This window comes from Dermacentor andersoni, chromosome 2 (assembly GCF_023375885.2).
Source record: "Dermacentor andersoni chromosome 2, qqDerAnde1_hic_scaffold, whole genome shotgun sequence".
NCBI classification, from domain to species: domain Eukaryota; kingdom Metazoa; phylum Arthropoda; class Arachnida; order Ixodida; family Ixodidae; genus Dermacentor; species Dermacentor andersoni.
In genome coordinates, this window is record NC_092815.1 from 111,159,351 (window position 1) to 111,170,811 (window position 11,461).

General features: G+C 45.6%; 1 protein-coding gene across 2 annotated transcripts in view; it reads left to right on the forward strand.

The window, feature by feature from the left end:
• Nucleotides 1-11,461, forward strand: part of LOC126541236 (uncharacterized) — a 64,650-nt gene that overhangs the window by 45,817 nt on the left and 7,372 nt on the right. The window lies entirely within an intron of this gene.

Genomic DNA, 11,461 nt, shown 5'->3' on the forward strand with positions numbered 1-11,461 from the left:
TCTTTCCAAGATGCTGCAAAACAACTTGCAGAAGATGAACAGTTTTGCAGGATTTACCGGTTGAAAATCACTTCACGAAAGCTTGAGCTTCACATAGATGGTAAAATGCGCGTTGGATCCACCTACCTCTTTTTTTCTTTCTCTCTCTCCTTATCGTGCTGGTTTTCATGTATTCCAGACGCGTTAATCACTTTATGAATTGTCAGACAGGGGACAGAGACGAAACCACGAGCGTACAAATCTCACGCAAATGTCAACCTTGCTGTAAGCGCTTGTGGTGTCGTCTCTCTTTGTCATTGTCCGTTGCGTTACCCTCAATTCATAATGGGTCCGCACCAACTCGCCAAAAATGTCAACCTTGATGAATAAATTTTTCCAACCACGTCGCTCTTCCCACCTACACGGCTTCGCTCACAGTCACACTATACCTTCTACAAAGGCTGGTAACAAAATGTCCTTCTATGAACAATTTATTAAGAAAACTTTTAACGAGCACCCCGCATTACTTTGAATTCGAATTAAATACTTTATTCAAAACATGTATTGCGAGACGATCGAAAGCTCTAAATATACCCTGCTATATATTTCTTCCTCTTTCTTTTTTCTTTCTGTCTTTTTTTTTGCATATGTTAATATAACCGCACAATGAAGTTGGTTTATGCAAAGGCAGAACAGGCCGGACCTGTTCATTGTAAAATGGGCGTTTACACGTTTGTAGGAGGACTTCATTAGTATTCAAACGACCAGACCCCCTTGAATTTGGCATGAACGCCCGCAGACTAACCACTTATTAATAGATATCTTTTCATCGCTTCATGTCCTCGGACCACTCTTTTGCTATAAATTATAATAAATTCAGATGTTATACAGGACTGAATACTAATGCGCTGTTCGCCCCAACAGTGGAAGTCCCGGTACAGGCTTTCAAAATTTGAATTGCTCGTGCGCGTGCTGTTTTGTCTAAGTGGCCACGCCACAAACTGTTATGCCTTCATGCAACGCAGGTTATTTTTTTTTTCTTTCCACCTCGACAATACAGCAAGAAGTTATCTCTAACCCGTCACCGCATCGAATTAACGTAGCCAGTTATACATTCATGCCGCTTATCGTGCACACAAAGTGCCCATGCCGCAACGCACAGCGGTGACGCCCTTATCAACCACTTATTCCCCGCACGCCTTTCGTCCGCTATTGCGCCACCTTTGTGCCATGTTTCCAGTCTCCCTGTGTTTTGTTTTTCTTTTTGTCCACCGCTGAGTAACATCATTGTTGCTATAGCCTTTTTGTCGCATGGTTTCTGAACTGTAGACTAATTGCTAATTGCGGTTAATTGGCGTCGTTGGCCTCGTGTGTGAGCGTCGATGCCCAGCGCAAGAGCTTATGCCACAAGATGGCGCATACATAATACAAGGCAGAGTGAGTAACGGCTGAAATAGATATAATTTTGCACTGAGAGAGCTGGAAAGGCTTCGCTTTGTGCGCATGTGCAAACATCTAGTCCGTTTAACTTTTTTACTTGCTTGTTTATTTTTTGTGTGTGTGTTTATTTCTGGGCGCCGCACAATATGAGTAAAGCGCATCTTCTGAGCCGCGCATCCCCTCTCGTAAGGATGTTCGACGAAAGTTTAACATTCTCCATTTGTCTGACTGACCTCCCTACGTTTACTATGCACGCTTACTCGCTTGCAGTCTCTTGTATTCATGGCGAGATGTGCGTGCACAGTCTCTTTTGTGGAATTCAACTGCTCCTTCAGCCTAATGTTGAGACAACTGCCGGCTTGGCCAACGTATGTATGGCCACGCGAGAAAAAACACAGAGTACGTTACTGCAGCTGAGCAAGAAACGAATTTGTTTGCGTGGTTGACACTACAGCTAGACCCATTGCTTACACCTGTAGTGAAGATGCTCAATCTTCCGCTACGTCCCGCATTAAAACGGCAATTTGGGCCAGTTGGTTAGGATTCATTGTAAGATTCATAAGAGCGCAACTCAAGACACGGCGCCGTGTTGTCATTTTTACCTTCCTTTTGTCCTTGTCTTGAGTTGCGCTGTTACAGACCTTACAATGAGTTCACTATGTGTGTGCGCAGCCGCACAAATGCTACCGAGCTTGTTCTTCGCCGAGAAGACGACTTTCACGTCGTCGCGAGAATCAATCTTTTTTCAGCCTATGCGACGAGCCGTGGACGTACGGGACGACGGTTAACTTCGTTGGAACCCCCCCCCCCCCCCCCCCCCCAGTTTCGTGCGTTCCCTTTCTATACTCCGCTTCTTTAACCCACCAAGCAAGTTCTTTTCCCGACGCAGATGACAGCCTGTGAGAACTGACTGGAGTCGGGCTACTTGCCCTGACAAGCCGTCGTCTAGTTTGTGGAGGCATGACTTTAACAAAGCGTTCCTTAGACTAGACAGAGCAATACCATTCTTGACCGACTTCGAGTGGTTGGATTGGCTCTTTAGGTTTCGGCTGGAACTTCCAGGAAACATGATCAGACTCGAAGTATAACTGCAGGTCCAAAAATTTAATTATCTCGCCATTTCGCACGTGAACTTCAACCCTATTCCTTGCTCCTTGAAAAGCTTCAAAATGCTGGCTATCTGCTGAGAGCAATCACTTCGTTGAACGAGAATCAAGTAACCGTCCGCGTACCGGAGTACCTTCCGCGCTACGCCGCTGCCGTGTCTACATTAGACAATAAAATATGGCTCAATGCTGGTACGACCCGCGACCCAATACATACTCCCGATCTCTCTGCAAGAACACTGCCCTTCCAGGCTAAAAGCGTGGAGCGCAAATAAAAGATTACCAAACCGAGAAAGGACTCAACAGAAATACTATAGGCATTACGAAAAAGCAGCTTGTCATTATCAACCACTATGCACCCCTGAACACTCTTTAACAACTGTTCATGTGGAATCGAGTAATACAGGACATCTGCGTTGATATTGAGTGTACTGTCATGAAGACGTCCCAGGAACATCTTCATGACAGTGCCAACGCAAAAGCAACCGGTTTATTGTACAATCCATAGCTGAAGTAAACAAATGAGATATAGAAATAATTGTGCAAATTAACAGTGCATCGTTTATAATAATAGGTGCTGGTTGCATACAAATAGGCGGGTATGTTCCCTGTTTAGCAAAATATGAGGTGAAAGCGAAAAATATTGGCACCACAGGAAACACCATGCAGCAGAAAGCAAGGAAATCTTCTCACGCTTTATAAAGCACGTTTTATGCACTACTACGCAATAAAATAACAATGCACCAATAGTGCAATACTAGCAAACGCACAAGTGCGAGCACTATTAGGTGAAAATATAACCGAAGAAACGGCTGCCTACGAATAGCAATGGAGAATAATATTCCTGAAACTGTTCGCACTCAGGTTATGAATAAATGTAACGGCCACTTGTTTTTTGTTGTCGGATACGATTTTTTAATTTAATTTTTTCGCACACAGGGCTGGTCCGGTTTCATCACTAAATTGTTCTGTTTGTGAAGAAAGTAAAAAAAAAAACGCGGACTTCTTTTTTTTCTTACTCTATCGTCGACGATTCTCTTAGCGCACGGAAAAGAACTCCCAAAGAACTGCTTCGCCATCTCAAACTGCAACGAACCGTTTCTACGTTGCCATCCTTGGGCACCTCGACTCTCGGGCACATTGATGGGAAAGTTTGCTCGGTCTTGCAGAATTTTCTTTCCGATTTTATGCGGTTACGTAGCTAACTTTAGAACACATACTGTCTTTTTTTTTCCTCACAAGAAAGTGCATGTTATATGTTTCATTTAATTTTCCAGTTTGAATAGCCTACACTCTCTAGATTTTGCCCTTTCTAACCATCCTTAATTCATTCGACTTTCGTTTCATTTCTGCAACATTTAAATATTCTCTAACTTTTGCATTGGTGCTACTTGAATCTTGCGACCAATCTCCCAAACAAGATCTGGTATAACATCATTAGAAACAAAGCGGAAAGCAATTACCAAAAAGTAATTAACGTTTCAAGGCTCCCACATCGATCTTTCCTACTATGACTGTAAACAAGTCTATCATTCCGGAGCGTCGGAAAACGGCAATCATTTTTCATTCGAGTAGCCGACGTTGTCGCCGTTTTTTCCCGTTTCTCCGCGGTTTCGTCCCAGCCTGGCGGGAAACGGTGGTTCCGTCAGAGACCTTGGAAACGGGATTCAGATTCAGATTGTTTATTTTTCTTGAATATGCAAGGACGGCGCTGCATCCCCCACATTTGCGTCGCAATGGCGGAAAGAGAACTCCGCCGGAGGTGGTGTTTTTTTTTTCTTTTTTTGGTGGCGTTGTTATTCTGGGGTCGGAAGACTCTCGGCGGTGGGCGCCTCTCAACGCCGCTGCTCTGGTCGACAGGTGGCGCTTCTGTCGAGGGTCACGGGACGAAGGGAAGGGAGCTTTGGAGAGACGCCACATGCTTAAAGGCACAGCAGGAGCGAGTAGCGCTGTCCTTCTTCGATCAGGGGCAAAGCGGGACCCAGAAGCGGTAAAGGGAGGGGTAGGTAAGGGTGGGGGGCTCGCGACCCGCCGCCGTTTGACGTCACACCCCCTCCCCCCGGGGGAATCAATAGCGAAGCCCGGGCTCGACTTTGGCCCCGCGGAATAGGAGCTCGAGAGGGCGACTGCTGGCTGCCTCCGAGGACGCGGGTAACGGTCTCGCGCGCTCTCGGCTGATGGTGCGCGGACCCGGACTCTCCCTTTCCCTTCTAGCGATGACGTGGGGTGCGTTTCACTCTCTCCCTGGCAGAGACCGGGAGTGCGAGCCCCGTGCTCGTCGAGAAAGAGAGCCGTGAAGGCCGCGGAGACCGCAAGAAAAAAAGAAGAGTCGAGAGAGTCGAAAACAAGCGCGCACTGATTCGCTTACTGGGCGCTGGCGCGGCCGTTGCAGCCGAGGGCTTGCTGTGCAGGCAGGGCCCGAATGCAAGCTGCAGTGGAACTTTCCGCACCGACGGCAGCGCCATAACATGCAGCCCGTAAAGCGAGCACAGGGGAAGCGGCAATGTCGTCTGTGCGTGTGTGCATTCATTTGTTGGTATATGAAATATACACCGTTTGTTGTACGAGCTTATGCCGTCTATATTTGCATGCGCGGGCGTGTTTGCCGTTGAGAAAGTGCGCCGTTTGCTGTGCGCGCGCATGTGTGTGCGCGTATTGTTAACACAATAGAAGGCGATTTTTTTTTTTTTTTGCTGACTATAGTGTTAAAACCGAAATATGCATGTTTGCCACAGATTTTGGCGACGTACTTTTCAATACTGGGCATTCTAAGCGCAGGATTTTTGATAGACTGATAGGACATCATTAATATTCAGCCTCAATTCCGCAATGGTGACATGTGCCATGAAGCAAATAATTAAGAGGTTATTTAGTGAAATCTTGTAAATTAGCTAACGTCAAACCGCTATTTGGCGTACAACTCTTCAACTAAATCTATCTTGCGTGACAGAAGTGCACTCTCTGCTAAACAGATTATTATATTTTAAATATGTCGTCACTAAGAAAGGTCACGTGGTACGTACTGTATTCGGTTAAATCTTTCTTCTTTTGTCCGAACGTTAGACCTCAATTAGGTCGCAAACTTCTTCTATTGGCACGTCCCCATCTTTACCACATTCTCAATATGACAATACTTATGCTAATTCGTCTTCTGAACGTGACTATTCGACGTTTCCGGGTTGAATTTCTAACGGTAGTACAACATCTAGAATAACAAAGAAAAAAAGAAGACCGCCACATTTCTGGTGACAGCTATACCGTTATAAAACCTGGCCCAATTTTGTCGACAAATATATGGCACTAAGGTATAACGAGTTACCTAACGTAGTGAAAAATTTCGTGATGTACTTCCGCAAATATTTATCGTTCACGTGATTATTTACGTGAATTTCATTTTTTTTTAATTCTCTGTCCTGTAGATTTTCGTGGCCAGTTGTACATCAATCGGTCACTGTGATAAAGACGCGGGAACGTGTAGCCGACAAGTGCCGTATAGCGAGCCGACGCGCCGTGTTTGGACGCCACCGCCATAGCCGCACACACTTGGGAGAAAAACGGAAGAAAAAGGTTCGTCAAAGGGTAATCTGCATGCACGAAGCAGTGAGCGAGCCCTCCGTAACGCCTGGGAACGACTCAGGTCGATTCGGATCCGACTCGTCACCGACCGGCGCGGCGGGGAACTCCCGACAGTGCTAGTGAGTCATCGGGGAAGCTGTGGCACAACAACACGCATGACCCGTAGCGTGAGAACTATACATACGGTCACGTTCTAGAACGAGAAACGAACTGTTTTTAAAGCGAAGCTGTTTATGCGAACACTATGCCGTCGTTGTCGGAGTTCGCTAAAAGTATCATCATCAGCAATGGCTCGAGCGTCGGCGTCTTCTTCCCAGCTGGCTCCGTTGCCGCTCGTCATTCCAGCGTAGAAGTTCACTTCTCTTCTGTCGTCGTAACGGCGAGGAAGCGTTTACGGGTGGGGGGGTGGGGGGGGGGGGGTGTATTAGCCATTGCTTAAAGGGGTATGAGCCATTGATTGTCTTACGTGACGGACAGATCTAATTTTGAAGCACAAGGCTGTGATTGTGAAACGTAAACGCCGTCATTCGCCGTCAACTCGAGAGCAAGCAATGCAAGATTAAACGTCTCCAGACAAAGCACTGCAAGCGAAGGAGGCACACCGAGCAGTGCAGCCACAAGAGACAACTCAAGATCAGGTGGTATAGAAGAGACAACACAAGACCAAGCAAATACAACAGTACACACAAAATAAAGAAAAAAATAACAATCTGATGGTTTTCATTTCACGCCAAACCTTGTTCTCATTACTGGCGCGCAAGAAAAGAGCGGAGCAACTTCGACGCGAAGAAAGAAAAATAAGCACGGCAAAACACAGGCACAAACCTCCCACGCAAAAAAAAAAAAAACCCACTCACAGAACCGCAGACAAAAAAAAAAGCACTCTTAAAGCATGCTCACCACGCGAAGCACGCGAAAGCGAAAATGAGGTGAAAGAATGGTTAAACAAAAAAATTACAATATAGATTGCTTGCGAAGTCTGACTCGAAGGGTGCAACACTCGGTGTAACTAACGCATCTTCGCTGTTCGACCATCTTCACGGAGTGGAAGGGGCGGTGATTTTCTAAAATCAGACAACAACGGGACGGGACTCTACGCGCTCGTCGAAGGCTACAGCCCCCGGCTAATCTTCAGCTCCGGCAAGTCCTCGAACGAGCGTGCCTCAATGCAGCCTTTGCGTTTCTATCGTCGAGACCGTGGTATCGCACCCGCAATCAATTGGGTCCAGCAAGAGAATACATTCCAGCCGCCAAACAACATCCGCGGGTCGATTATCGGGAGAGCTTCCTATAGATCGGCCACTGTGACGCCGCGTTGTTATAGAAGCAATCTTCGTAAAGCATCCAGCGTGCAATTCATAATAGCTGAACGAACGCTGGGAACGTTGGGCGGCTGGGCATAGTCTCGTAGTACGTGTGCAGCGCCAGCACAAGTCAACAAGGCCGTTCCGGACACGAGTCCGGCGCAAACGACTGAACGGGAGCAGCTGTACTGAGAACACTTGCTACTAGTGTTAGGCGATTGATCGATTATGTTTGCGAGTTGTCAGTCATTGCGTTCGCCAGGATCAATATATTTAAATTCAGTTAGTCGTTTCAGCAAAACTAAATACAACGAGCCAAGCACGTGCATCTAAAGTTTTGCTTGCATTTGAGGGAATCAAGGTACTTTGTAAGTGTAGGTACCTTGCTGTAAGCCCCTCGTTGATGTTCTGACTGCCGCCTTCGTTTTTATTTCTCTGCGCATGATCTTCTTTTTTTATTTATTTGGTTACTTTTGTAGCATGTGAACGCTACGCGGGGTAGAAGTAATCCCTATGAATAGGCAGCTAGTGGTGTGTATTGAGCGACAGCCTATTCCAATTCAGTTCAATTACGTTTATTAAACATCATTACATGATGTCACAAGCACAGACAAAAAAAAAGCCATATCGATGAAAAGCTTGGAGAGCTCTGTGGTGGTATACAACAGGGTGCAACATCGGCTTGCATGTAAATTTACAAACTAAGCTGCCTACGTAAGCACAATGCAATCACATTGTAACCATCGTTATGAATGTTCACATTCGAAAACAAGCTCTCATCGCAGAAGACAAGGCACATCGCGCATTGCGGAAACGCAGTGGGGTGAAACATGATTGCATGAGCTGCTACAGAACTCAAAATTAAAAATAATTCGAATTAGCGAAGTGCATCCACATCAAAATCACAAGCTGTAGATTAAGAAATCACTGACATTACGAGAAGCATCGAAATTGTCATTCAATGTTGCGAAGCGTTTGACAGCACTGGGAAGCTGAGAAAGAGAATCTACATCGACAATACCCTGTTTAAAAAAGAACTTTGATTGAACCAACGCATTAACCCGAACAAGCAGAAACGAGAGAGGCAGATAGACAGAGCGCTGTTTCAGTCAGAATGCTTTACCAACAAGCCCAAATTTCAACTCTCTAAAAAAGAACATTCAGCGTAGTTGGCAAAGTAAGTTAATCTGTTTGCCATAATTTGTTCGGCATGCATCGACTGTCGTCGTCGTTTCTTTCAAATAACAATTTAGTATATTTTATTCAGGATGTTGTAAACTTTGTTGTGTTTTCGATCATGCGCGTGGAGATCTACACTGGTGATTAATCGGCTGACTAATAGACTGAAGGCCGGATTTTAATGTAGTGATGTAATGTCTCTCTTAAGCGACGCGCCTACCCTTCATGCTATTTCATTTTTCTCATGGCGTTTTTCTTTCCTTTTCCGTGTGTCTCATTTCGCTTCAATTTCCTGCAGTTATTTATTTGCATCACTTTTCCATATCCGCACGATGCTCCTGAAGTTAGGCCGACCTTGCGACCATCTCGATCAGCTATTGCACCCTTTCCTTACCAATTTCTTTCTTATTTTTGCGTGTGCTTATATTGACAAATAACAGAGCATGACGTTATACAGTGCCGACACATTCTGTAAGAGCAAAAAAGAAGAAAAAGAAATAAGGAGAGAGAGAGAGAGAGAGATTGGCAAAATCTACAGACATGAATTCTCTAAAGAAGCAAAATTGATAGTTTTCAAAAGGTTTCAAAAGTTGCATAGCGATGAAGTGCCGAATAGCGAGAAAAAATAAACGCCTTAACAATGTCATCTACTGTATTTGCCTGCGTTAAAGCTTTTTGCTTCCACACATGTAGCTTGTCTATAGGGAGTGCGCGGTACGACGGTGGAGTGGTCACGCGGGGTGTGACGAAATCATCTGTCGTGAGTATTGTTCAAGCAGACGTGGCAGTTTCGTAATGTCACGGTGGTGATTTTACGTTGTTGGTCGCTGGAATAGTCATATTAACTGTCCACTGCGAACAAGCTTTATTGCGGTAGCAATTATGTGAACAGTCCAGATGAACTTTCGCCATCATCGTGACGTTCTGTATAAAGTCCAAGTGGGATAAGATTGCGCCTCGCGCGTAGGATTGCCAACCGTCCCGAATTTACCAAATGTCCTGACTTTCCCTTCTTTTCTACTGAATAAGAAGCAATAAAGCAGAGGTCCTTTTTATAATGCCTGACAGCTCGTTTGCACGTTCTTCTCTTGGCTCTTCCGTTGCATTTTCATAAACACAAAGGTGGTGTTGTTTCCGTCGTGTTTCCAGTTCTGTTGTAAGCCCTAACCATTCACAGTATTCTATCTGTTCTGGTAACTGTGTCAGGCAGGTAACTGCAGCTTGCTTGTCGTAAATGGCTCCGTTGTAGTGTCGGTAGTAGTGCGTTAGGAAATCGAGGTTGCTTCTTGAGCGACACATACGCGCATCGTAGGAGGTACGAAATTGTGCAATGATAATTTTACCTCCAAATTGCAGTGAGTTTAATTTCGTTCCGCGTATATTTACGGAATGTCCTCCAATACGTCCTGCTGGGCAATCCTATTTGAAACGCTAACACCTTTCGTGGCAGAATACAGGAACAAATATCTCAAAATTGGTGGCATAGGTGCCAGGATTCGTACAGAGTGGACGTACCCTGACAACTTACCACGTTTGCTTTTGTTGTCACAGCATCTCGCCTAAAGTCATAAGTTGAAAATGCAATTAGTGGGTCGTGGATAACAAATCACCAGGTCCCAAATTGTGACGTTCACCGGCGCGTGTGATCTGTCACTGAACAATCCTCCTCATCCATGCGTCAGTTCTTTCAAGGGTCGCTTAAAGGGCTACCGACATGACATTTCCTACTTGTCATGTTCTTGCGTTAAATTCAGATCCGAACCTTCTAAACCCAAGAAAGAATACAACCAAGTATCATAGCACCATGATGATCTTAGCTTTTTTTTTTTACACCGTCAAATCCCGCCGTACTGTTAAATTTTGTGACGGCGGCATATTGTCATGTTGCGATGACGTTGAATAACACAGTAGGAAAAACTGTTAATTACAAAACTAACCCTTTATAGGGCGGAGCTGTGCCCAGAAAACAGGTTACCCTCAAAAGTACAACGTAGCAGTGGGCACAGTCGGTGATCGCCGGAAATCTGATCAGCGGGTCAAACGAGCGCGTTGGCTTTCGCACATGACTCTTCGAAGGTTCCAGCGTAATCGCTGGTGCCCGCTTGCCTTCCAGAAAGTACTACGCACAATTTGTGTCGCGCATACAATCCGATTGCACAAGGCTCGGCGAGAACATACACAACAGAGAGAATCGACGATAACATTCGAGTAAAGTTCCAAATGACGCCGGCGCGTCTTGGGCTGAACTGTGATAACATATAGTTGTTAGCGGGTGTTAGCGGGTGAAATGCAGTCCCCGGAGAAAGTATAGATGAGTGTACACGTGTCAACATTGAGCCAATCAGAGGGGCCCGGTAGCAGCCCTCTGGGCCAATCAGAGCTCACAAGATGGCGAATTCAGCAATACGGTGGAATTTGACGACGTTACCGGGGTAATGGTCTGAATACTATTCCATTCCGCCATCTTGTCTGTTCCGATTGGTCCAGAGGGCTGCTGCGGCCTCTCTGATTGGCTCAAAATGCCGCCATTAGAGAATTTGTCAATGCGGAGGGATTTGACACTGCCCAGAATCGTGCCCCAAAATAGCACCAATGCGTGGTACACTTGCTCGCTTCTTTCCCTGCGACCGTAGCCGCTGCCACACGCGAGCGCCGCGAAAAGAAGCGCGCTTAGCACATTCGTGTATACTTTGCGACCAACATAATTGCCTTATTGCTACAAAACGTCAGCAAATATTGCTCTGTGCCAGGATGTCCTGATAATGTCAATGGCGCTAAGTTCGTCATTTCTAAACCAACCTTAGTATAAAATTAAAACATCTTGCAAGGGATTCCCAACCTTTATATTCGCCAAGTGTCATCGTTATATTGCCAAAA